Below are 27,470 nucleotides of genomic sequence, written 5' to 3' on the forward strand. Positions count from 1 at the left end.
GATAGCAAGACCTTATTATCTAATTCTTACTCCATCAGTGCATAAGCTAAGAGTGTTAGTTGGATCACAAGGAAGGGATTTCAGAGGCTCTAGAGTTCAATTCCCTCATTTTACAGATGAGGAAACTTAGGCCCAGGGAGGTTAAGTGACTTGTCTGAATTTTACCTGACTTTACAGAATGATAAGCAATGGCCTTAAATTGTACCTCATACCCACTAGTTTCTGTTAATATATTAAAATGACATATTAATTGGAAAAATTACCACAAAGAGCTATTTTCAGATTTCATACCTTTTGGTATTTTAAGTTTCAACTGTCACACGTAATTATTTTTTTCCTAGTCACAGCCTACTATAGTGACATCTGCTTTCTCCCTATGCTTCACTGCTTTTCAATGACTGATAAATGCAGAAAAACAGGAACAGAATAATTTATTTACAGATAAGATGATTAGTGTTTATGATCAATAATGTTATAGCTAGTGAATCCAGTAGCTCAGCTAGAACTATAACAGGAGTGTTTATTGCTAGTCAATCAATATAATTTTCCTCTGCCATGCATCTCTTTCAGGAACCTGTATAGTCCAATGATTATTGTTATATAATAAAGTCCAGTCCCTTTCTTAACCCCTTTAGTTTTTTTTTAATTTTATAAAACTGGCAATTGATTTTTTTAAACAATCTATAATATATTTCCACTCAGAGAGGGATTGAAAGTGAATACATACTGAGGGAAAAATTACTCAAAAATTTCAAGATCTGCCTCTCCAGGTCAAAGAGTGATTTCTTTTCCATGTAATGGATGTAAAACAGTCCTGGTAATAAACAGACCACTGTTCATTTCCCATGGATTTGTGCCCTTGGGTAATTTCATTTTTAGTCATAAGGGGTTTCCCTTCTGAGTCTGGGTTTCTTAGGAGGTGAATGTACTGAACACATTTCATGGGACAGGTAATATTAGACAAACAGAAAGGCAATGTTTGCACTAAAGAGGTTGTTGAATGAGCTATGACAGAATTACCCAGCAGGCTTAGGGAGTTGGAAACGTGTATAGTTTGAGGGATCTTTCTCACAACTTTAGTTTCATGAACTGACTGGCCCAATGAGCAAGAAGAGACATAAAAAAAATCACTTTCTTTATCCCAGGTAATAAAAGATTCTAAAACTCACCAGATACAGGAGGCCTGATAGAAAATTTGATTGTCTTGGGGCTATCCTGTGCCTCAGAGATCTCATCAGCATCTAAATCTGTCATAAGGCATGTTTAACAGAACAGGAGAATACAGTCCATTTGGACAAGTCGCTTGTTTTATTAAGATACTGCCACAGTCACATAGTCAGATAGGAGATTTTATCATTGTTATCTGGGCGACAAGAAACCAGCTTGTTCCTGACACCACCTTGGTGGGGATCATTTTAAACAATTCATGCATGCTTACAGTGTCTGGATCCTCTCCAGTTGTCAGCGATTTGCTAAAGCAAGGAAAGCAAGGTCAAATTTCCCTAATGGTTGTGTGTGTGTGTGTGTGTGTGTGTGTGTGCGTGTGCGTGCACGCACGTGCGTATTTTCCTTTAGAAGAGAGAATAGAGTTAAGAAAGCCACCATGTGAGTTATTTAGATTTCTATGAAACTTCCCTTACCTCTCATCAGTTCTTGTAAAACTGTGTACTTGTATGCCCTTATCAAATTCTACTTGTATTATAGCACTTAATTATCATTTCCACTAGATTGTAAACTTCTCAAGGTTAGGAACAGTATAGCTTTCAATGCATTACAATAGGAAGATTAATAGCTTTTGAATCAGAAGGTTTAGATTCAAGAGCTATCTCTGACACTAGCAATATGACTGTAGAGTGGTTGCTTAACCTCTCCAGGGATTTTGCCTTATTTATAAAATGAGAAAGCTGAACTAGAATGTCTCTTGCAAGTCCTATGATCCTATCAACTCAGTGAGTTCCTGTAAAATGGAGAAAATGACATTTGAGCTATATGCTACATTGGGCTGTTTTTAAGAAAGGACTTCTTAAACTATAAAGTGGTACACAAATATGACCTATTATTTCAATATTTCTATTTTCCCCAATTTCTAACAGAATGCTTGGCACATTGTTTTGTCTACAAACAATTGCATTTATGTTTTCATCTGTTTATGGAATTTTACCCTTCATTAATGTGGATTAACAATTGTCTAAAACTTAGAGTCTTACATATCTGCCTCTAACATTAGGAGGTTAAATGGCTTGTCCATGATCATCATACAGCTAATATGTGTCAGGGTCAGCCATTGATCCATGGTCTCCCTGAATCCAAATCCAGCATTCTTCCCAATATACCTAATACCTTTAGCCCCTTATCCACTTGGTATTCCTGAATCCAAATCCAGCATTCTTCCCAGTATACCTGATGTCCCTCTCCCCCATTCACTTCATTTACCATGTTGCATTGTACATTCTAGTGCTTGAGGCAACTAGGTGAAAGTGAATAGAGTGCTACTCTGAGAGTAAGAAAGAAGACTGGCCTCAGAGACTAGATGTGGGACCCTAGGCACATCACTTAACCTTTCTGCCTCAGTTTCCTCAACTGTAAAGATAACACTTTACTCTTGATATGAAAAACAAATGATATCACATTTGTAAAGTGCTTAGCACAGTCTTTGGAATGTAGTAGGTGATTAATTAACTTTTCCCCTTCTGTTCCCATTAATAAATATTTATTGAGGGGATAATGAAGGAATGAATGAGAAAAAAATCTTTAGGGCTTCTCGTAGTCTGAGGGAAAAATATTGAATACAGGATGACAAATAGGGAAGCAGCTTGTAGAGAAACAAGAGAATTATTAAACAAAAAGTATCATGGGATAACTTACAAACATCTGCCATATAGGGAAGCAGCTTGTAGAGAAACAAGAGAATTATTAAACAAAAAGTATCATGGGATAACTTATGAACTTCTGCCATATAGTTTATAATATAGAATATAAAAAGGTGACATTTTTAAGAAAAACATCTTCAGGATGGAGATAATCTTAAAATATTACATAGCAGTCATGCTGTTCCTTTGATGACAGTATTTAGAGCTAGAAGACACCTCTTAGAGATCAACTAATTTCAACTCTTTCATTTTATAGATAAAAAGAATGGAAACACAGAAGACTTAAGTGACTTGCCCATAGCAGTCACACTAGTAGCGATTTTCTGAGATAGGACTCTTCAAGTTTTTTGACCCAAATCCAGTACTCTATGGAGTAGTAGCTCACCTTCCAAAGGTCTCAGAAGCAGAGAATAGCTAAATTAAAAGGGATCTCCCAGCAAGCATCTACCTCAACTTTCTTACATGAAATCTTCCATCACTCTATAAGCTGCTAGTCTCTAAGATAAGAGGATGAAACTGTTTATTGTGGGGTTTCCTCCTATAGGAGGTTTGGAAGTTGTTTTTTTTTTTTTTTTTCCCAACAAGAAGGGAGAGACCCCACAGAGGAAGAAAGTACCAGGATTTCTCCAGGACATTGAACAGTAGCTGAACCAGTACAATAGTAGCTATATCTGCAATTTCACTTTTTAAAGCCATACCTCAGGGAGATTAGAGATGAAAGATAAAGAGACAAACTGTAAGGTATAAAATGGTTTGTTCTGCGTTGCTTTGGTTTTAATCGAAGCCTCTTACTCAGGTGATAGGAACCAGATACCTAGACAGAGGAGCTGTCTGGCAGTCCTTATCCCCTTCACCACCTTACTTCATCTTGGTATTTGCAAAACATGCCCTTTAAATCTGCTGAAGACTAGATCCTACTGATCTAATCTTACTTCTCAAAAATACCTGTGGTTGATAATTGTCTTTTACATTTCCTTTTGTCCCTTTGTTCACATTGTGAGGGTACAAGACAGTTCTGCAAGTCACACAGGGAGAATGAACTATTCTAAGACAGGGCTAGGATCCCAAATATTAGAGTTTATTCTAACTGGGAACATCAACACGAGCTATTCATATGTGGCATAACTACCCTTCCAAAGGTTTAACGACTCCAAACAACTTTGGGGTCTTTTCTATCTATCTCAAGAATATTTTTGTTTATAACTAACTATATATAGTTATAGTTATATTGTGTATATGTGTACATATTGAGGCAACTGGGTGGCCCAGTAGATGGAGCACTGGGCCTGGAGTCAGGAAGACCTCAGTTCAAATCCAGCCTCAGAAATTTAGTAGCTGTGTGACCCTAAGCAAGTCACTTAACCTCTTTTTGCTTTAATCCACTGGTGAAGGAAATGACAAACTGCTCTTTCCCAAGAAAATCTCATGGACAACATTGGTGTTGGATCTATGGACTATGGGGTCACAAAGAGTGGACACAACTGAATGTGTGTGTGTGTATACACAAACATACATAAATATGTTATATATGTGTATCTATGTGTATACACATATACCACATGTATCATGTATAGTACATATATATACATATACATTGTATAGTATAAATAATATATTGTGTGTATATATACATACATATTCTAAACATAAACACACACATATATAGTATTTACAGGATTTTTAGAAGTCAGTATAGGTTTAAATCTATTAAAGAACTAAGATTTGGGGAATAAAATGTGAATTTATGAAGTATGTGTCATATTATATTGTTTATATCATATTATATTAATATATTAAGTCATGCTTTGGTATTTTGAGCATATCCACATAGACTAATCAGCATTAGTCATACTCTTCAAAGATAAAGAGTAGAACGCCATACATTATCCTGGCAGCTTAAGAGCTAATACTAGTTAATGTCCCCAGTAAGGGGGATCAATTTTATAACTTGTACATTTCAAGGTCCTTTATTGGACCTTGATTTATAGACTTGATCTATAGAAGATTTGAAAATGTAGATAAGAGATTGTAGAGAGTGACAAGGTGTTGAGAAGGGGGTCTGTAACAAAATTATAGTTTGCATTACCAGAAACTGTTGCCACAATAAGAATACACATACATTAAAATATCAGAAAAAAAGTATTTCTGATTATACTTCTTTGCTCATTGTCAATTGTTTATAGAAGAGGTCTTTCCTTGATAAAAGAAATGAGACAAAATACAATTAAAGTGTATTTTCCTTTCACATTTTTGACCCTCACACATTTTCTATCTTACACTTCATATTGGAAACCCAGTTTCAGCCATTGTTGTCAGATACTGATATTTGTGATGGGGAAATAGGACCTTACTTATGCAAGATAATGATTGATCTTTTCATATATTTCATATATCTACTAAGATTCATGAGTCATGAATTTGTTGAGTACTCTCCTCTAATACAAATATTATGATCTTATTATTTTAGCTAAAATGTGTACTTATAACTTCATATTTTCATTAAACTTATATTTTCAATTAGTTAAGAATGTTTTTTTTCCCATTATATTGGAAGTAAAATTAGATGAAACTCAGGGGGTCCACATGAAAATAAATGCTGGCTATAGGACTGCCAAGAGTTGGCCAACCCTGCTTTTGTCTGATAGTAAAATTAAAAAAAAATACTTACTCAGGAGTATCTGTAGGTTCCATTCAAGGTCATTTCAGGATCCCTTAGCACCGTCGTTGGAGAGCTTACCTCTGTAGAGTTGACAAACATGTCCTTCTCATGAATAAACTATTATGCTGTCCTCTATATGGTGATGCCCATACAACATGGTACATATCCTAAAGTTTTTTTCTTCAGTTTTTAACCTTCCCAAAATATTTCAATTCTTCTCTTGTCTGTCAAAACATAGCAATGCCATTTTGGAAAACTTTGATCTATAATGCTACCATTCCACCTTGTCTTCCTTTCTTCCCTCCTATGAATATCCATCACTGTTGACTTTTAACATACCAAAACGATTGTGGCAGATTTCACTTATGCATGATTGGCTATCATTTTCCATATTTAGACATATTTTTGGCTGATGAAGAAAGTGTCCCATATTCTTTACTTTTGTAGACTGGCGTGCTTACTACAGCTCCACTATTTTTCACAGATGTCATTTAATTTTTCAGATTTTTCTCCTCTTTTTCAGGCTAGAAATGAAAAAAATAACTCCTTACCACTTACACGAATACATTAAATCATATGCTTTAGAAGTTTAAAATTATCCAATACACACATACACATTATATACATATCCTATATATACATTTATGTGTATAAAACATTAGAGTGTTAGAGCAAGAAGAACTGGGAAGATTCTGGAGCATGAAGGTAAATCTGACTGATGACTAGAATATTGACTACTTTAAATTTGTAGGTGCTATTTAATGGTTCACACACATTGAGAGCCATTGTTTTTATACCCCTCATCAAGTACAGTGTAGGCATGTAGAGTGATTTCAGTATATCAGATGAGACTCAATGACCCAATGTTTGTATCCCATCAAATTTGGTTAGTTTTTAAAGGAAATAATCATAGTTATGGTTCTTGTCTCGATTTCAGTGTTTGTATTGGCACAAATCAATGGCTGATTTTAGACTCCTAGTCATGATCATATAGTCATAGATCTAGAGGTGGAAAGGACATCAGAATCCAACCTCTTCATTTTATAAATGAGAAGACTAAGGACTAGAAAACTAAACAATACGCTCAAGATCGTACAACTAGTAAAGAGCAGAGCTTACATTCAAACTCAGATCATGTTGCTCCAAGTTCAGTGGGAGAATTTCAGCATCTTTCCACTAGTCCACAGCCCTTTCTGAGACTTACAATAAGCTCTGATGCTGTAGAAATTACCTGCAAGTGCTAAACCATCTTTCATCATCTTAGTCGTCACTTATATATGAACACCCATGCACATGTATTTACATGGCATACATGTGTATTCCATATGATAGAAACTAGAACTTTGCTATATAAACCTTTATGTGGACTTGAAATGGTCATTTGACAGGTTCATTTTTGAATCTTTTCATGGTAGTATAGTTACTGAAATACAAAAACCTCATTATAAGGAAGTTCTACTGCAAAGGGCCTCTGAGGATAATGTAATAATGAGATCCAGTGTTGTACACATTTATTTGTATATATGACATGCATGTGTTTCTATCTCAGTACATATGTGTATATGTACAAATATATTAAATATATAAGCATACATTATGAATAAGTGAACATGTAACATTCATTATGCAGTGTATATATTACATAGAGTATATGTCTGTGTATATTATCTTGCTGAAAAATATATTATCAACTATGATAGTGATCTTTTTACCTGTTTGTATATGACTGAAGCCTGTCTGCATTATTCTCTGTTGTATACTGAGTACACATATAGAGATAGTCTATGAAAGGAATGTTGTCCAAAATTTATAGGATAATTTTTTTTCTTGTGAAATCAAAGATTCTACTCAATCTCCAAGAAATGTCAATCAGGATTGATATGGAAACAATAAAGCTGGAACATAAAATTTTCTGTGTGACAATTTTTTTTCTCTCATTTAATATTTTGTAAAAAAAAGCTATAGAAATGTGAAGAAGAATTGATGGATGTCACTAGTTAATATCTTTATTTTCCTAAAGCTATTGATTGTTAGATAAGACAGTAGAAATGAATTAAGGATCCAATAGCTCTGCTGAAGGGTTTTGGCAAGGATGAAGGAGGTAAACAATGGAAGGATGTATTTGTGGTGAAATTGCTTGTGTCACGGCTACTATTGTCTTGACCAAAGAATATTTATCTTTTGACTCCCCTGAAAACAGTTGTTTATGGACTACTCAGAAGTGAGGTTGAAATTCGAGCTGCAATAACACGCAGGATGCACACGCAGCAATTTGATGACAGAATGCTGAATGTTGGTAACTATTGAACTCCAGTCTGTCTAGACACTACTTCTCACAATTTTTGTTCATAAAATACTTTGTGTCAGCAAGTCTATTTAGAACAGCAGTCTATAGTGGTTGTTTCCAGTGCATTAGAAGTTGGAAGCATTGTTTCCCTTTAGCTATTCAAAAGTGCTATCACCACTTTTAGGGTGGGTGACCTTTGTGTAAAATGATTTTATTTTCTTAATGTTGTGTTCTAGTAAATGCTTTCTGAAACTGATAAGAAAAGTTATTTTTTTTAAATCCTGACCACAGAGTGGCAAAACTATATGCAAAATTAACTGAGATGTTAGATCTTTCACATACTTTTTTTTTGTAATTTAGGAGAAGTCAAAAGACACCATGAGAATATACTTTCTAGTCTTGTGACAACCAAGCAATAGTTGATTAATCATACAATTTATCTTACTCACTTAAGTCAATTTTATATTTTCCTATTAATTTCAATATTACACTAATGACTATTATAATGAATTCAATAAATCTAAAAGTCAATATTAATTTAATATCAGAACATCTTACTAACTAACATTGGCAAGTAAGAAGTAATAAAAACTGTTACATGGTCCACAGCCTATATACCCATTATAGCATAATCATTATTGCCTAAAATTCATGTTTCATAGTATAATTCATGTTTTTTTTTTAAATTCCAATAGATCTAGCTGAATTGGAAGGCACATTATAAAATACCTTGACCTTGCCCCATTCACCATCTCATAGATCAATCTATAACAACATATATGTCTTCACTTTCTCCATGTGTTTTCATTAATACTGTTATCCTTTAAGCATCCTTTTAGAAGACTATATTAAAATGAGTAAAATAAGCCTCAGAAAAATGAAGCAACATCCAAATTCATATATCTAGTCAATGAGAGAGTCATAATTTGAACCCAGGCTTCTTTCTCCAAGTCTAATACTCTTTCCAAACAACATCATTTCTTTTATTCTGAACATTACCACCAAATTAACAATGACACTTGGAAATTTGAAGCTTGTCCACTAACCATAGTTTTCCTCAAATCATCATAGAAAATCATTGAAATGTTAGTCTAATTAAATAATAGATCTTTCCTCTCAATCCCTGCACCTTGAAAATTCTCCACCCCACTATTAAGAAATTGTGAACAAATTTTGACCATTTTCCAAAACAGATTCTGTACGTTAATATAAGAGAATAAAAGGGGTCTATGTAAGTTGAGGAAAAAGGTTAAATCAAATATCTAGATTTTATGACATATTGCCATCCTCACCATCCTTCTCCAAATTATTAGTATAAATTAGCCTCCATTGAATATCTGCTATTTTCCTCACACACCCTGATTCATAATGTAAGAGTATTGGTTACATAGCATGAAAAAGAATAAGAGAATACTTGAAATAGAAATTCACAGCACATATCCTTTAGCTTTTTATTGTAGTAATACTGTCAGTGAGCAGCATATTCTGAACCATTTTCACAATTTTGTTTCAAAATATCTTGAGTATTTATCCAAAAAGGTCCCCTCAATTTTGGAGCCATGCCTTAAAAAAAGAAGTAAATTCCTTTTACAGCCAACATAAATAACAAATTAAATGACTGGCAATGGTATAAAGTTTTGAAGCAAAACATTTTGCAAGTTCAATGATGTTTAAACAAGGGGAAAAAACAAATTGCTGTAAGGAACCTGAAATGCCCCAGGCTCAGGAATAATGAGCACACCCTCTGATCTCAAGACTGTTGCTGCTGGCAGCCTCTTTCTCATATTTGGAAGCTTTCACTTTGCTTAACAATCTACAGGGTGCATATTTTAAATGCATATGACATGTCTAGCTACAGCTACTGAATAGTGCAATACATAAACAAATAAACAAATAGAAATGAGCAGTGAAGGATAATAAAATGTCCTGAAATCTGTTTTATAGGTCATAAAACAGGGCAAAGGACAGGTGCATAGAGATTGTTTTCTGAGGTTTTGTGCAATGCTTTATGTTATAAACAATACTTTACCTATGCCCTGATGTCAGAACAGGTGATATAAACTTAATATTCATATTCTCCCTCTCTAAGTCCAGGAGTGAGTGGTCACCCAGAAAGATACTGGATAAATAGAATATTAATCTTGCATTTTTTATTGGATTAGAATTTTAAGAAACCTTGGAACCAAGGGATCTTGAAGAGTACTGGGGAATTTGTATCATAAGTGGTAACAACGAATATCCAGTTTGCAAATTGTTCCAGAGACTCAATCACTGAAAATCACTTTAAGTATTTAATAACATTTCTTTTCAGTTCTCATGAAGATGCTCAGAAGCTACCATGCCCTTCAACAAATTTGGGAATAAAGATAATGCTTACAAAGGCTAGACTGCTTATATATGACACAGAGAAGTGGAAAGGATCTGAATTGATGAGACAGATTGGAATACCACCTCTTATTACTTATATGACATTGAGCAAGTGACTTATCCTTTCAACTTCAATTCTTCACCTGAAACTTGAGACTATTAGACTGGATGACCTTTGATATTCTAGATCCAAATTTATATTGTTTTATAGAAGTCTTGTTTGTATCTGATTGTCATATTACTGGAACCACTGCCTCCTTTTACTTTGCTTGCTCATCACCTTCCATTTGGTGGAAAAATTCATGCCCAATGCTCAAAGTCTTTGACCCATTCCTGTATAATTTAGAGTCATTTTCACTAACTCTTAGGATCATTCTGCCTATGACATCAAACATGACGTACAAGTCTGAGGCATTTAAGGGAAAACTTTTTTCCCCTATAAAAATGTACCATGCAATTACACTTCTAATGACACTGTACTTTTTTTTTTAAATGGAGGGAGAGTGTTTCTAAGTTGGTTATGTTTTTAGACATCAGGGAAAGAGCAAGTGGGTAGAGATTGAAGATTCAAGAAAAAGTGGGTTGGATAGTGGAAGCAACCTGTTGGAAACAATGGAAGGAGATGCATTTAAGGGTTTATGTAGAGGGATTTGCCTAATTTGGAGAAGGGCTACCTGTCTAGACAGCAGTAAAGGAGGATATACTTGGGAAGAGGTTTGATACTCTTTCTGCCATTCAAAGCCCTTAATCATTTGGCCCCTTCTACTATTTTAGTCTCCTTACACCTTAACTATTGACCATGTGTTTTTCAATCCAGGAACACTGGCTTTCTGACTGATCCATGGAAAAGACACTCCATTTCTTTCATCTTTTCATGCCTTCCTTCCCTTATTTCCTATTTATTTTCCATATAGCTTGTTTGTATATAATTGTTTGCTGTTTCTCTCCCCTTGCTGATTGTCAGCTCCTTGAATTCAAGGCCTGCATTTTGCATCATTTTTTATCTTCATTGCATAGCACTCTTCCTGGAACATAGAAATTGATTAATAAATATTTATTGATTGAATAAATTGTTTGAGAAGGAGGGGGGACGATACCTATCAATGAATAAAGTCACTTTTCAATGAAATATAAAGATTCTAAACTGAAAAGGTAGTGCTAGGGAGTGCTGTGTAAGGCTTGAGAAGTGATAATAGGGATTGGAATCATGATTGTGGTGAGTGGGGTAACAAATTAATTAGAAAGGGGTAAAAGGATTGCCTTGTTTCAGTGTGTGTACAGTAGAAATTATGTAACATAACTATGTAATGGAGCAAATCAACATAGTTTTGTGCTATTTTCCAGCTGCATTCAGTAGCATGGTCGTGGGAGTAATTCAAGGTTGGGATCTGGCAAACAGTGACCAAGGGGAAACGTGGCAAGGGATTTGGAAGTGGAGGGCAAAAACAGAGTTGATTTGTCAAGAGGTTAATTGTAGAGAAGGAAGGAGAGTGCAGCCGGTTGGATTAATGGTAGGGAAAAAAAATACTGGGAGGGGTGTGAGGGGATTGCAGATTATAATGGAAAATAAACAGAGGATTTGGGGTCATAAGACCTAATGAAAGATGAAATGATAAAAGGATATGATCAGATAAAGGAAGTCCAAGGTTATTTTCCATAGTGATGTGCAAAGGTAGAGTGGAAGGTCAGGGAAATTTAGTAGACTGAAGAACTTAAAAATTAGATTTGAACTCCCTTATGTGAATATGAGAGTTGGAGATTTTGGGGGATAGAGAAAAATTCTGAGATGGGCAATGAACACCTTGAGAAGTAAAGGAAAATGTTATAAGGTGGAAAGATGATGACCACTAGCATTTAGATATATAATATATTTGAATAACCTGAACCCCAGTGAAGGAGGGTTTTCTGAGTGATAGTGTAAAAAAATTGAATTTGAAAGTGGTAAAAAGGATAAAGGAATAAGCTAGTTCCCCCACCCTGACTAGGGACATAGAAGTTGTATTAGAATTTTGAGTTAGCCAAGTTCAACTAGAGTTTTAAATCTGTGGAGAGTAGTACTGTAAGATGAGGATGCACATTATTATCTCTTTTACTTAGTGTATATAGAAATAGTTTTCATCCATAGAAATAAAATACATTGGTTTATTCACATTAATAATGGCCATGACTAGTTTAAAAGGAAAAGTCAAGTTTATAACTAATCCTAAAAGTCTCTCTTTACATCCAGCTGTTCCTTTTGTGATATTCCTAGAGGGTATCTTTTAATAGCAGCTTTTTATTCAAGGTCAGGAGGCAGGTATCTTTAAAAAGAAGCATCTTCTTCAGATGGAACTCCTACCCTTGGGAGATCATTCCTACTTTTTTGTTTGTTTGTAAATAGTATTTTATTTTTTCCAATTACATGTAAAGACAATTTTCAATATTAATTTTTATAAGATTTTGAATTTCAATTGTTTTTTCTCCCTCCCTTCCTCCCTCCTTCCCTTTCAGCCACCCTCCTCAAGACAGCAAGTAATCTGTTATAGGTTATACAAGTGCAATCATGTAAACATATTTCAACATTAGGCATGTTGTGAAAGAAGAAATAGAAAAAAAAAAAGAGAAAAGCCTCAAAAATGTGAAAATAGTATGCTTTGATCTGCATTCAGACTCCATAGTTCTTTCTCTGGATGGGTTTAGCATTTTCCATCATAAGTTTTTTTGGAATTGCCTTGGCTCATTGTATTGCTGAGGAGCTAAGTCTTTCATAGTTGAACATCACACAATGTTTCTGTTACTGTGCACAGTGTTCTCCTGGTTCTGCTCACTTCACTCAGCATCAGTTCATGTAAGTCTCTCCAAGTTTTTGAAATCCACCTGCTCATCATTTCTTTTAGCACAATAGTATTACATTGCATTTATATACCATAACTTGTTCAGCCATTCCACAATTAATAGGCATTCTATTAAATTCTAAGTCCTTGCCACCACAAAAAGAATTGCTATAAATATTTTTATAAGTGTAAGTCTTTTTTTCATTATTATGATATCTTTGAGATATAGACCTAGTACTAGTAGTATTGCTAGATCAAAGGTTTGATTGCCATTGGGTCATAGTTCCAAACTGTTCTCCATAGATCCAAATGGATCATTTCACAACTCCATCGAAAATGCATTGATGTCCCAATTTTCCCATATCTTCTCCAACATTTATCATTTTCTTTTTCTGTCATATTAGCCAATCTGATAGGTGTGCTGTGGTACCTCAGAATTGTGTTAATTTGCATTTCTCTAATCAATGGGGATTTAGAGCATCTTTCAATATGACTTTAAATAGTTTTGATTTTGTCCTCTGAAAACTACCTTTTCATATCCTTTGGCTATTTGTTGATTGGTGAATGACTTGTATTCTTATAAATTTGACCCAGTTATCTATATATTTAGAAATGAGGTCTTTATCAGAAACACTTGCTGTAAAAATTATTCCCATCTTTCTGCTTCCCTTCTAATCTTGGTTGCATTGACTTTGTTTGTGCAAAACCTTTTTAATTCAATGCAATCCAAATAATCCATTTTGCATTTCATAATGTTCTCTCTCTCTCTCTCTCTCATTTGGTTATAAATTCTTCCCTTCTTCATAAATCTGACAGGTAAACTATTCCTTGGTCTCCTAATACACTTATTATACTTATGTTATCACCCTTTATATTGTTCCTACTCTTAAACTAAGACTGGTGATGAAGACAGTGAAGAGTTGGTGGAGTTTAGGGAAATATGAAAATTAATAAAATATATGTTGACATATCTGAAATAAGTCAGAATACACATCTATTTACAGATATTTGATTCTCAGTGCAAGGATGTGGGCTGTCCAAGGTTTATGAAAGTAATTTTTATTTAAATTTATGTTGAAAAGAAAAATAAAGATTGTTCCCACAAGCTAAAACAATCTTTCTAAAACAGAAAGTTGCATATTTGAATCACCCATATGGATGAATGGATGCATGCATGAAATTAATTGAAAATCATTTATTAAGATCTTACTCTGTGCAAAACAGTGTATTGAGTACTGGGGATAAATATATTATTCTCCTTTCCCTTCAGTCTAAGAGGCTAAGTTTTGTGCTATCCTTTTCAATCTAGTTGGGTATCTTTTCTTTTAGTGTAATCACAGGGCTTAATTTAATGGTGACCTGGAAACTCTAAATTTCTAATCTTTTATAAAATCATAGGGAGGATAAGAATGATAAGAGGATAACAGCTGGAAACAACTTTAGATTTCCTATAGATGTTCTTGCATCAAATAGATCTATAACTAAGCTATCCAAGACAAATGCTTGATAATTCTCTTTGTAAAAATGATGAGGGACGTGAAAAACAAATTTTATATTTTTATTTTAAGTTTAGATTTTTCTTCTCAACTTTAATACCAAAAAAGAAGCATTATTATATGCAAAATATAACAGAAAATGAAAATTGTGTATAAAACCATGAATCTCCATTTTATTTGCTTATTTTAAAAATGTATATACTGTATCCCAAAAGCCAGGGGAGTTTTAAGATATTGAAACTTAAAATGATAATCTCATTTAACACCATATTACTAAAAACAAAACAAAACAAAAACTTTTCTCTTCTCTCCTCCACTCCACTTTCTTCCACCCCTGTCTCCTGTTATCTTCCTCTTTTCTTTCCTTTCTCTTCTCATCTTCTTTTCTTTTTTTTCCCACTTCAGCAAGTTTGTTTTGTTTGTGGCTACTCTGGGTACACATTATCTTTTCTCTTAATACTGTCCCCATCCTTATCATTGATTATTTCCCTTTGTTGAGTTTTATACATTTAGACAACAAGCCCTTTGTATTTACATGAGTGTTCAACTTTCCTTTGTACAATTTCAGGTAAAAAATTATAAAGTTCATTGAATATCTGGTTCCCTTTCCTCTGTTTCAATGTTTTACTCATAAACCCAAGGTATGAGAAATTTCAATTTCTACTTTCTTCTTCTTCCTTTCTATATTAGTGTAATCCTTTTTACCCTCCTCATTCCCCTCTTCAAATACTCAGAGCAGAATGAATCTACCCCAAGCCAGATGTATTTAGCTTACAACACTACAAAATGAAGCCTGAATCAGATTAAAATGTACTTGGGTAATATTTAACAAAATTAATTATAATAAAATAAAACATAGATGATATTAATAAGTGATTTTCTGAGTTGTTATGTAGCTCACAGGAATCCATACGTATTGTTTAGTGCTGTGCCCTTTTCTATTTAAGTTCAACACCATTGATCTATTTCATTAACGCACTCTGTGATCCAATGACACTGGCCTTCTTGTTATTCCTCATAAATCAAACCCCCAAATGTCTGCATTTTCACTGCCTTTTCCCCATGTCTTGAATGATTTCAATCCTTGTACTGACCTTTTGAATTAGCTGTATTATTTCAGTTCTAAGCTTTAAGCCTACTTTCTGCAAGAGGACTTCAATGCTAGCATCTTCCCTCTGAAATTATCTCCCAGTCACATTATTTGTATCTTGTACGTGTGTCCATGTTTGCATGTTGTCTCTTCCATTAGAATGTGAGTCCTTTGAGGGCAAGGACATTTTAATTTTTTTGTATCCTCAAGCAAAGTGCATGAAACATAGTAATGTTTAATATTTGTGTACCAATGTCTGAAGGTCCATTTACTCCCTGATTATCTCAAAGTCTTGATATGAAAGGTCCATCTGTCTCTAAGGCTATAAATTTCAGAATAGTATCCTATTTCATTTGGTGAAGAGTATTTCTTCACTGGTACTTAATAATTACCCTAATAACATCATAGATTCAGAATAGCCAGGACTAATATGAAAAAGTCATATGAATTCATCTAGTCCTTTTTCCATTGTAATCTCTTGAAAAAAAAATCTCTAAACAACCTACTAGGTAGTAATCTAACCTTTGTTTGAATGTTAGTTTTTTACTTGTTGATGTTATTAGATATCCTGGTTAAATTATGGTAAATCATTATGAATTTCACCTAGTTCATTGAGACCATTGCCAAAGATATTAAATATCTTGTATTGTGCTGTGTCAAATTGTGTCATAAAACTATTAAGTTTTTAATAACTTACTAAATTAAATGTTTGTTGATATTCCCTCTGTTTGCACATGATAAATAGTACATATTTTAAAAATATTCTACAGAACTTTTATTAAGCAAGCAAACCTATTCTTCCTCTCTTTCTAAACCATCTTTCAAAATTTTCTTTTTATTTCTGTCACTAGGCAATACATTTCTTTGTCTTATTTTCCTGAGATTCTTGACCAAAACTCAGATGACTATCTTCTTTAAAGCCTTGTCTCATAACTAAACTCATTTGCATGCCCTTATTCCATAGCATATAGAATATTAATTTCTGCTTGTTTATATGAATCTATATTAAAATAAGAAGTTTTTATTTCTTCTAGTATGTTTCAAAACCATCACATTTTTAACTGACTAATATTATGAGTTTCCTAAAAACCAAACAAACTGAATTCTTTGTATTATCATCCTGATGCCTCTCAATGTCTGTGCTTCTACCAATGACCACATTTTTCTTCTAGTCATCTATTCTTTCTTCTTCTCATCAACTATTCAACTGCTAGTCAAGTCCTATAAATTCAATGTGTATAATGTTTAACGTGTATAATCTAAAGGAAACAACATGGAAACAAATATATACAAAGCAAGTTATGTATGTGACAAATAGGAAATAATTAACAGACAGAAGGCACTTGATTTAAGAGGGGTTGGGGAAGGCAGCCCGTAGAAGTAAAAAAAAAAAAATCAGGGAGGTTAGTAGGTGGACCAGTAGAGGGATAGCACTTCAGGTATGTAAGAAGGCTAAAGAAAATGTGTGGAGCCAAGAGATGGAGTGTCTTCTTTGAGGAATAACCAGGAGGCACACATCACTGGCTCAAGTATGTTCAATGGAGTAATGTGAAAGAAGACTGGAAAGGGAGAAAGAAATAGATTATGAAGGAATTACCAGAGTATTTTTTTTTGTTTTATCCTGGAGTCAATAAGAACCCTTTAGAATTTATTGAGTTGGAGGCCGTAATATAATCAGAGTAGTGTTTTACAAAAATCACTTTAGCAGCTGACTGGAGGATGGATTGGAGTGGGGAGAGACTTGGGGTAGACAGAACTAGATCTACTTCTGAACTCTCTCACCTCTGTTCATCCAATAGACCAACCTTCATTTTTCTTAATCTACCAATGAAATTGTTGTTTGGTCATTTCAATTATATCTGACTCTTTGGGACCTCATTTGGAGTTTTCTTGGCAACAAGATTGGAGTGGTTTACCATTTCCTCCTCCAGCTCATTTTACAGATGAGGAACTGAGGCAAACAGAGTTAAGTTTCTTGCCCAGGATTACACAGCTAGTAAGTGTCTGAGGCTGGATTTAAATTCAGGTCTTCTTGACTCCAGCTCTAACACTTTATCTACTGTGCCACCAAGCTGCCCCTAATGAAATCATTCTCTTCCTTCAAATCCTAATTGCCAGTGTATTATATCTTCTTCATGACTACTTACCCATGACCTTCTCATGAAGGGAAGAGTAAGAAAAGATCTAGTAATAAAAGCTTGGAGGAGACTCAATTTAAAGGGATCAATATGAAGATAGAACCAAATAAGGAGTATTTAGAAGATTAGGAAGTGAATTGTGGAAATATAATGATTCTGAAGCAAAGAGAAGAGAAGATGTTCAATAGGAAGATATGGTCAAAATTGAGTGCTGAAAAATAGTCAACGAAGATGAGGTTAAAGAACATGAGTGAATGAGATTATTTTTTGCAATCTGTAGTTCCTTGGTGACTGACGAATTAGTATTTTCTGTATAACAGTGGAAGTATTAGGAATTTTAAAAAAATCTTTGTTGAAGATATTCAGAGCTGAGAGATAGGTGGCTGAATTGACTACACAGGTCAAAGAATTGTTTAAGAATCTTTGGCTTGCTCAACATAACATGTTTTGGGTTATAATATGCTTTAGTAGATGCTGATGAATATCTTTCATCCACAGATTTATCCTTAAAGGTAAGATTGTGTATTAATGGAATGCACTAGACTAAATTACACATTGATTATTTGGGTATAATTTATCTCAAAACCAAACATAACGATCGACCAAATGCATGGAGAATTTTTAGCACTAACACAAACTTTAAAGGACACATCAAACATGAAAAAAGAGTTAGAAGTAAGTATTATCATCCCTAAATTCAATAAGAATTCGAATGCTAGATGCAGAGACCTATGCAGTAAGTGGGCAGCTAGGTATATAGAGTACCAGGGTTAGAGACAGAAAAACTTGAGTTCAAATCCTGTCTTAGACATTTACTAGTTTGTGACCCTGGGCAAGTCACATAACCCTGTTTGCCTCAATTTCCTCATCTGTACTTAATAAATGCCAGTTGACTAACTGATTGACTTTCTCTTCTTTATTGCCATTGGTTCAAGCTCCTGATGGTTATAATCTGACTTTTGTTAAGGGCCAATTATTGATACCTCATTTCCATGTAGTAGTTAATACAAATTAACTTTCACAAAGGGATATTTATTCCAAAGACAAGAAACACACACACACACACACATTTCCCCCCTGAACCTAGGTCTATAATCTCCTTTATGCCACTTTGGTCACTGAGGAGGATAATTAGAGATTCATTAATTAGCTTAGTTCTGACATAGCATTATTCCTACCAAGTTGATAACCAGATGCTACATGACTACCAGCATTAGGCTCAAATCCCTTCCAGATACTGTGAGTGAAGAGTCATAGAACTCCCTCAGATATGAAAGAAATAATAGAAAAGGCTGAAGCTGATTTAGGGCTTTTTGAACATGCCAACTCTTCTAGCTCCTCAGCCAACATAAAAAGGCTGCCCACATTGTTAACCAATAATAACTAGTCACAAGTTATGTATGTTATGCAATATTTCCAAGGAACTTCTCATACACATCACTACAATTCTCCTGGAAGCAAGAGTCTGAGCATCTGTCTTGTGGAGAGGTTATAAATATTGAGCAAGCTGATAGTATCTGCATAAGTATCAGATCCCCATTAGATATTTCTCTAACTAGACTATAATCAAAAAATGAAGAGGAAGAATTTTGAGGTTCTAGAATACTCCTGAAACTCTATGTCCCTCAACTTTTGAAATGTTATAGTCAAAAAAAAGAATACCACCTTTTCCTAAATTATTAGTTCTAGTAAGGTAATTCCTTTAGCTTTATCCCCAATAGCCTCCACATGAATATTAATGGTTTACTCGAGATCATTAATGTTTTCTGCCATCTTATGATGCCAGCACAAAGAAACTAAAATATTTCTACTCTTCTCTCTTGTCTATATGAAATAAGATTTACTAGGCATTGATCAGATCCTATATGCTTTTCCTCTCATGCTATTTTAAACTTCAAAGATTGGGGCTGGATCAGGGGTCGTGATGAAATCTGAAGAATGTATTTATCTGTTCATTGTGGGAGAAAGTATGTTACAAAGTGAAAAAGAATTTCCTCTGGGGTCAGTGGATCTGAGTTTAAATCCCAGGGTACTGCCTGTGTCACTAAATTTCTGGCCTTCAGTTTCTTCATCTACAAAATGAGGGGGGTTGACAAGATGTCTCTAAGAACTCTTCCAGCTCTAGCATCTTCCAGAACTACGATCCTACAATTTCCCTATTCAGTCAGGCTTATGGTTCATCAGGTACCAGAGAAAACTACTAGTCCCTCTCACTGGTACTACAGAAAGCCATTTTTAACATCTTGAGACCTTATTTTCTGGCTAAAAAAAAAAAAGCTGCATCCTTAATCAGGTGGGAATAATCATGGTCAATTATGGTCCAGTGGCTTTGTATCTAGTGGATAGGCTTCCAGAATGAGCAAAGAAGACAGCATTTAAAAACCACATGCTGGATCCTTAAAAATGATCCATTCTGGGGACAAAAGTTCAATTTTGAATTTAGTATCATTTTCCTTCTTTTCTCTTTGTTGACAAAATCTAAGCTTCAAAATGCACTCTTTAAAAAGAGAGGCAGAGAATCTTGGGTGCAGCTAACCTCACAAGCTGAATCTGATATAAAGTGAAGCTCATTTCACAGTGCCTTACAAGCATGCATTTCCCAGAATATAGTCAGAGCAAAGGCAAACTCTAATTCACCCAGCTCCTCACCCAAGACCTAAAAGGAAGAGAACAGAAGCTGACTTGTCAAAAAACAAGGCAGTACCAAAACATCTGGGAAGGTGCTAGAGGGAACAATTTTGCATTGTATTAGATGCCCTGGTAGGTACTTGTGTCTCTTCATTTTATAGTCTTATACCATACTAATCAGATTTTGAAAATGGATATGGCATTCTGGAGAATTGAGAAAAAAAAAGAAATATCACATCTGCTGACCTACGAAAAAAAATGAAAGCAATAAAAAGTCTATGGGGAATTCAATACCTTGTGATTATATACCTTTCTATTTACTTTGATTCTCTATTGTCAGTTTTAGGTAGGCAAGCATTGCAAATCATGGTCAATATCAGGCATATCTGAAAAAAAGAGCAAAGAAAGAAACATAGATTTGTAGGTAGAAGAGTTTTTATGTGTCATCTAGTTCAATTTCTCCCATTTCATAGGTGAATAACCTGAAACAGAGATGTGAATGACATATTTAAGATAGCAGAGAGCATTACTGGCAGATTTAGTATTTGGACCCATGTCCTCCAACTCTAAATCCAACATTTTTTTTTTACTCCACTGCACCATTTCTGGGGCTAATTGTGAAAATTGTCAACCTTACCTTATGTTATTGAGACCCTTAAAATGGACTTTGCCAATTTTCATGGTAGATATAGAAATATCTGTATAATTTTCTTTATTTGCTTTATCAGATATTGATTAAAAATCGTTCCTCAACATTGACATAGTTTTACAAACCAATCAACCTAGCCAGGAATAAGCATTTCCTAAACAGTCTGTGTGTGTGTGTGTGTGTATGTGTGTGTAATATTTTACTTGATTTGGGGGAGTGGAGTACAGAACAATAATACATAACTCAAACTTAAGAGCTCTTGAAAGCTTACAAAACCCTTTTCTCACAAAAACCCTCTGAGAGAGTTAGCTCTAATGTAGTTATTTCCATTTTCTAGGTAAAGAAATTATGCCTTAGCAGATTTAAGAGTTTGTTTGAGGTCAAAAACTAGATCATATGATAGTAAACACTCAAGCTCAGGTTTTCCCACACTCCAAATCTAGTATTCTTTCTACCAGGAGTCTCTGTAGATCTCATCTTTTAAAATGTAGGCTTTATTTTTTTTTTCTTTTCTCCCTTGTTCTGCTACATTAAAAAGTAGAGAATCCTTCTTGTATATGCTTTCAAGATTTTTGCTACTAAGTGAATTGGGAAACCTGGTGCGGAGGTCTACAACACCTATAATCCCTGCTATGGGAGAATCTGATGCTCATGGATTGCTTGAGTTGCATTAAGGATAAGGCTTATGTAGTTCCACAGAGAGAGACAAACTAGCCCAGGTTGAATAAATGCGGTAAAGTTTCTCTGCAAATTAGTATTGAGGTTGGGACTGTGAGTGACTGTGGTACTTTCAGACTTGGAAGATATGAATACCCAGTCTCAAAACAAAACAAAACAAAACCCAGGAAAAAATATTTCATGATGAAATAATAAGCAAAGTGAAGGAAAATGAAAATAAATGTAAGCCAATTATTCAATATATATTTACCAAGCACCAAACCATACCTCTGGGGATAGAAAAAGGAAAAGAAAAAGATTCCTTGTCTATTAAGTAAGGCTACACGTAGGAAATGTTAACTGAGCTGAGTTATAAGGGAAAATAAAGGATTCTAGTGGTGAAAATCATGAGGAAGTATATTCTAGGGATGGGAAAGACCTTATGGATCAGCTGATAGGAGATGGAATATTAGTTGATGAACAAGTTGCTGGCCAGTTTGGCTGGAAATTAGAAATTAGAATATATGAAGGGGGATATTATGAAATAAGGCTACAAACAAAGGGTAGAGACAGATCATAGTGGACCGCAAATGCAAGGGTCAGGAGTTTGTACTTTATCTTAGGGACAATAGAATGCCACTAAAGATTTCTGAGTACAAGAGTGACGTGATAAGACTTCAGTTTAAAGAAGATAATGACAGCTGTGTAGAGGAACATTTAAAGAAGGAAAACTATGGAAGCATGGAAGTCATCATGTATACTCTCATGCAAACTTTGTGAGAGTGTACACCTAAAATACCAGGGAATTGGCTTAATTCAGGCCCTGTTTGGAAGAGTGTCTTAGTTGTAGAAGCAGCTAGGTGGTTCAGTAGATAGAAAACTGGATTATGAGTCAGGAAAATGCAAGTTCAAAATCTGCTTTAGATATTAGATGTGTGACTCTGGGCGTATCACTTGAACTGTGACTGCCTCAGTTTCCTCATCTGTAACATAGGGATAATGATAGAACCTACTCTCCAGAGTCAATGTGGGGGAGATAACATCTGGAGAATATTTTCCAAAACTTACAGCATTTTATGAGGTTAGCTATTATTACTATGTAAGTTTTCTCATTTCTGATCTAAATATTCTTAGTTCCTTCAACTGAATTTTATATGACTTAATCTCCACTTCAATCATTATATTTTTTTCTTTTTTCTTCTTCTTTTTTTTTTTTGGTAGTTGGGGTTAAGTGACTTGCCCAGGGTCACACAGCTAGTAAATGCCAAGTGTTTGGTCTGAGGCAGGATTTGAACTCAGATCCTCCCCACTTCAGGGCTGGTTCTCTATTCACTGCACCACCTAGCTGCCCCTCAATCATTTTCTTGTTCTTGGCCATTTCTGCCCTTGCACCAGATTTTCAATATCCTTCCTCAAATTTGGTACACACAATGGAAAACACCATATCATATGTGGTCTCAAAAGGATAGAGCACAACAGTACTCTCACCTGTCTCATTCTAGATACTACACTTTTCTAATATAGACTAATAAGGTAGTATTGAATTTTTGGCTGCTGCCTTATACTAGTTTACACTGATCTTGAAGTCCAACATCAAGCAATTACAATGACAGCAAAACAAACAAACAAACAAACAAACATAAAACAAAAACAGAAACAAAACTCATGTATTTTTTTGGGGGGGGTGGGGCAAGGCAATCAGGTTAAGTGACTTGCCCAGGGTCACACAGCTAGTAAGTATCAAGTGTATGAGGCTGGATTTGAACTCAGGTCCTCCTGACTCCAGGGTTGGTGCTCTATTCACTACACCACTTAGCTGAAGTGTAACTTAATTACACCTCTCCTAATTCAGTATATGTGTAGTTTATTTTTTTAATGCAAGAGTAGGAATTTGTTTTTATCCATCACAATAAATTTAATAAACTTGGGGAAAAAAAAACTTAAGGCACATCAGTTGGACTCCAACTAAGCTAAGAGAAAGTTACAACTAGGTAAATCTCAGAGCCAAGGATTTTTAAACCAGAGCAGTTCTTGAAGATCATGTACTAAGTTATAGAAGTGTTGTTACATTGGTGGAACACCAACACACAATGTTGAGACTGGATTCTTAAAGCGTATTTTATCTCATATCAATTGCATGGGGTACTAAAACGTGATCAGGCCTCCTCATGATCTGTGATCACTCAAAAAAGATTACCCTAATTGATTTAGAGCTGACGGGAAATCAGAAACAATCTAGTCCAATCCTTTCATTTTACGGATATGAACGCTGAGGCCAATGGAGGTGAAATGATTTCTCCAGGGACTTGTGCAGGTACAGTATTCAATCACAAGTACTCTCACCAAGCTAATGAAGACTGTGTATTGTAAAAATTATAGCCTACAGTTTGATTGAGAGCCCATTGAGTTAGTCTGAAAATACATACATGCTCATTGTTAATCAACTGTGATAGGACTCTCTTCCCCACAAGATACTGCAATTATGGGTTACATTAAGAACAGCATAGTATCCAGAATAAGGCAAATGACAGGCTTATTTACATTTATGTTCAGAACCTATCTAGACTATTCTCCTTTATTGAAGGTCTTTAAGCAAAGGCTGGATAATCAGTTTTTGGATTAGTAGTAGAGGAAAGAAATTCTCATCTACTCAGATCCCTTACTATTCTGAGCTAATGTGATTCTATGACCTGTTAGACAGGGACTTCAAATGGATAGGGAACAACATTGATGTGAAGAAGTATAAAGTGTGTCAAATCAAATTTAGACAATTATACCTTTTCAATTATCATAAATTGCTACATCTTGGGAGATGTCATATGTTTTAACTCCAATATAAGACCATGATCTCAGAAAAATAAAACTTAGCAAACTAAAGAGTAGTTAAGAGATTTGTTGTTCAAATAAATTGACTTCATTAAAAACTAAATGTATATACATATACATACATATGTATGTATATGTGTAAGTATCTATCTATATATGTCTATCTATCTGTCTGTATGTCTATCTATATAATCTATAATGACAGCTAGGTAGTACAGTGGATAGAGCACTGGTCATGGAATCAGGAAGACTCATCTTCGTGAGTTCCAATTCAGCTTCGGACACTTACTAACTTTATGACCCTGAGCAAGTCAGTTAACTCTATTTGCCACAGTTCCTCATCCGTGAAAATGAGCTAGAAAAGGAAATGGTAACCACCCAATAGTTTTGCCAAGAAAATACCAGAATAGGGTTACAAAGAGTCAGACACAATTAAAATGACTGAACAACATAATCATTTTCAAGGACATGAATTACCATAAACATAAGTATGTTTGGCACGTGTTAAGAGAAAAGGATACTAGATGAAAACTCTGGCTTTTAACAACTATCCACAAAATGTTAAAGCAACAAAAAGTAATTACTCCAAATCTTTGTTTGGAAGAATTTATGGGGAATTGATAAAATGTCATGGACAAGAATGTACTAAGGTGAGAAAGCCTGAATGGGTTGCAAACTGTTCCTAGTTGTCCTGTTTTGGTAGAAGGAGTACAAGAATTAATGAGATCACTAATTGATTACAATATTAGAAAGAGTAAATTTCATTTTATTAAATTTGCCGATCAATTCAGTCTATTTAAATATTTTAGAACCTTATATCCAATGTGTTAATTAGCCTTCTGAACATATTTATTTGAGAAACATGCCACCTATACTTATCAAATTTGCAAAAGATTAAGGTCTTTGTCCTAGTTTTTCCACTTACTAGCTATATGAACACACACAGATCACTTAATAGAATTTCATAGTTAGGGGCAGTTAGGTGGAGCGGTGGATAGAGTATTGGCCCTGGAGTCAGGAGGACCTGAGCTCAAATCCAGCCTCATACACTTGATACTTACTAGCTGTGTGACCCTGGGCAAGTCACTTAACACTGATTGTCTTACAAAAAAAATGAAATGAAGAGGTTGACCTGAATGACCTATGTAGAAATTTACCTTAAGTGATACAAAAACACCAAACAAAAGGTAACAGTATCTGACAACACACCAGAAAGTTTTCAACATAAATCTATTCCTCTTTGATTAACTTGTTATGATTAAAGGACAGTATCATACCTTAATTTCTTAATCATATTTGAGAAGTTTACTTATCTTTTCCTGTGAGGGTAAACAAAATAAAAGTTGTACTGGAGTGCTCAGTGTGGAGAATAAAATATAGATACCCTGGAAAGGAAGGTTGGGATCAGATTGTGAAGGGTTTTAAAGTACAAATAGAAAAGTTTATGTTTATTCTGAGTCAGTAGGAAACACTAGAGCTTATTGAGTTTGAAGGTGACAGAATTAGACCTTCACTTTAGGAAAATATCTTTACTATATCTGTGAAAATGACTGAGAGTAGGAAGAGCCATAAGGTAGGGATATCAAGTAGGAGACCATAGTAACAATCCAGAAAAGTGCTTCTCAGGGCTTGAAATAAAGTTGTGTCTATGTGAAAGTGATTAATTTGAGATGTAGATACATACCTCCCAAAAATCCATAAATATCAACTTCTTAAATACTTAGGGTGAATGAAGTTGAAGAGTTGAGAATGACATTTTGATGACAAACTTGACCTTCATAAGAAATAGTTAAATATGGAAGAGAGGTTGGTTTGCAGGGGAAAAGAAGATGTAATAAATTTTGTAATGCAGATCACAATCCGTCTGTCCCAGCTTACCCTAACTCTATTGCACTCAAGAGCAAAGGGGAAGGCTCAGCCTCCACTGCCCCAAGAACATCACCCATCTTTAGAGGGTCTGAATTCCTGAGAAGACCAACAGCTAATTTTGTGGGGAGGGCATGAATAAGTAGGAGATGTTTCAATGGAACCTACAAGGTTGCTTCTGTGAGTGCCCAGGTCCTAAATAGGTTAAAACTGCCTTGAGGGCCTAATCTTAGTACAGTTTGTTGGGATTTTGAGCAGCAATAAGGAGGATTTAAGAAGGTCAGTATGTTGCCAATGGGTGAAAGATACGTGCAATACATTTGTTAGAAACAAATCCAACAATTGGCTATTATAGGGATAGCTTCATGTATTCAATTTTGCTGCTCTTTAATTATTTGATCAAATACTCCTTGAAGTAACATGATAGCCCTCCCAGCATCCATACTTCAGACAATAAACTGAAAAATAATGAATATGTACTGAAATTGGTGCTAGAATTGCATTTGCTCAAATAAGATGATCTCAAATACCCCTTACTGAAAATGAAGATAAGGTAGAGCCTGGAGGGTCTAAATTGTATGTGAACAAAGGTTCCTAAACTCTCAAAAGCAAGAGAAGAAAGAAAAGTAAGGAAAAACTAATAGATTTCCAAAAGTTGATTTTCTGCATGAAACCAATTGAAAATGAAATTAAACCTAGCTATATGAACACGCACCGATCACTTAATAGAATTTCATAGTTAGGGGCAATTATGTGGAGCAGTGGGTAGAGTATTGGCCCTGGGGTCAGGAGGACCTGAGCTCAAATCCAGCCTCATACCCTTGATACTTACGAGCTGTGTGACCCTGGGAAAGTCACTTAACACTGATTGTCTTACAAAAACCCAATTTTTTAGTACATATCTAAAAGTTCTATTTTTTTTTAAAATTTGCTTTAATGACTGTTTATTTCTTAAAAAGATACAAGCAGTAATGAGGAAAGATACTTTTTCCTTTTCACTACTTTTTCCCATTATTTCACTATTTTTTACTAACAAGTATGGGAAAGCTGGACATGTTCAAATTTCTTTATTTTGGGGTGTGTGTGTGTGTGTGTGTGTGTGTGTGTGTGTGTGTGTGTGTGTG

The sequence above is a fragment of the Vombatus ursinus genome, unplaced genomic scaffold, assembly GCF_900497805.2.
Source record: "Vombatus ursinus unplaced genomic scaffold, bare-nosed wombat genome assembly UNPS02014802.1, whole genome shotgun sequence".
Classification (NCBI taxonomy): Eukaryota; Metazoa; Chordata; class Mammalia; order Diprotodontia; family Vombatidae; genus Vombatus; species Vombatus ursinus.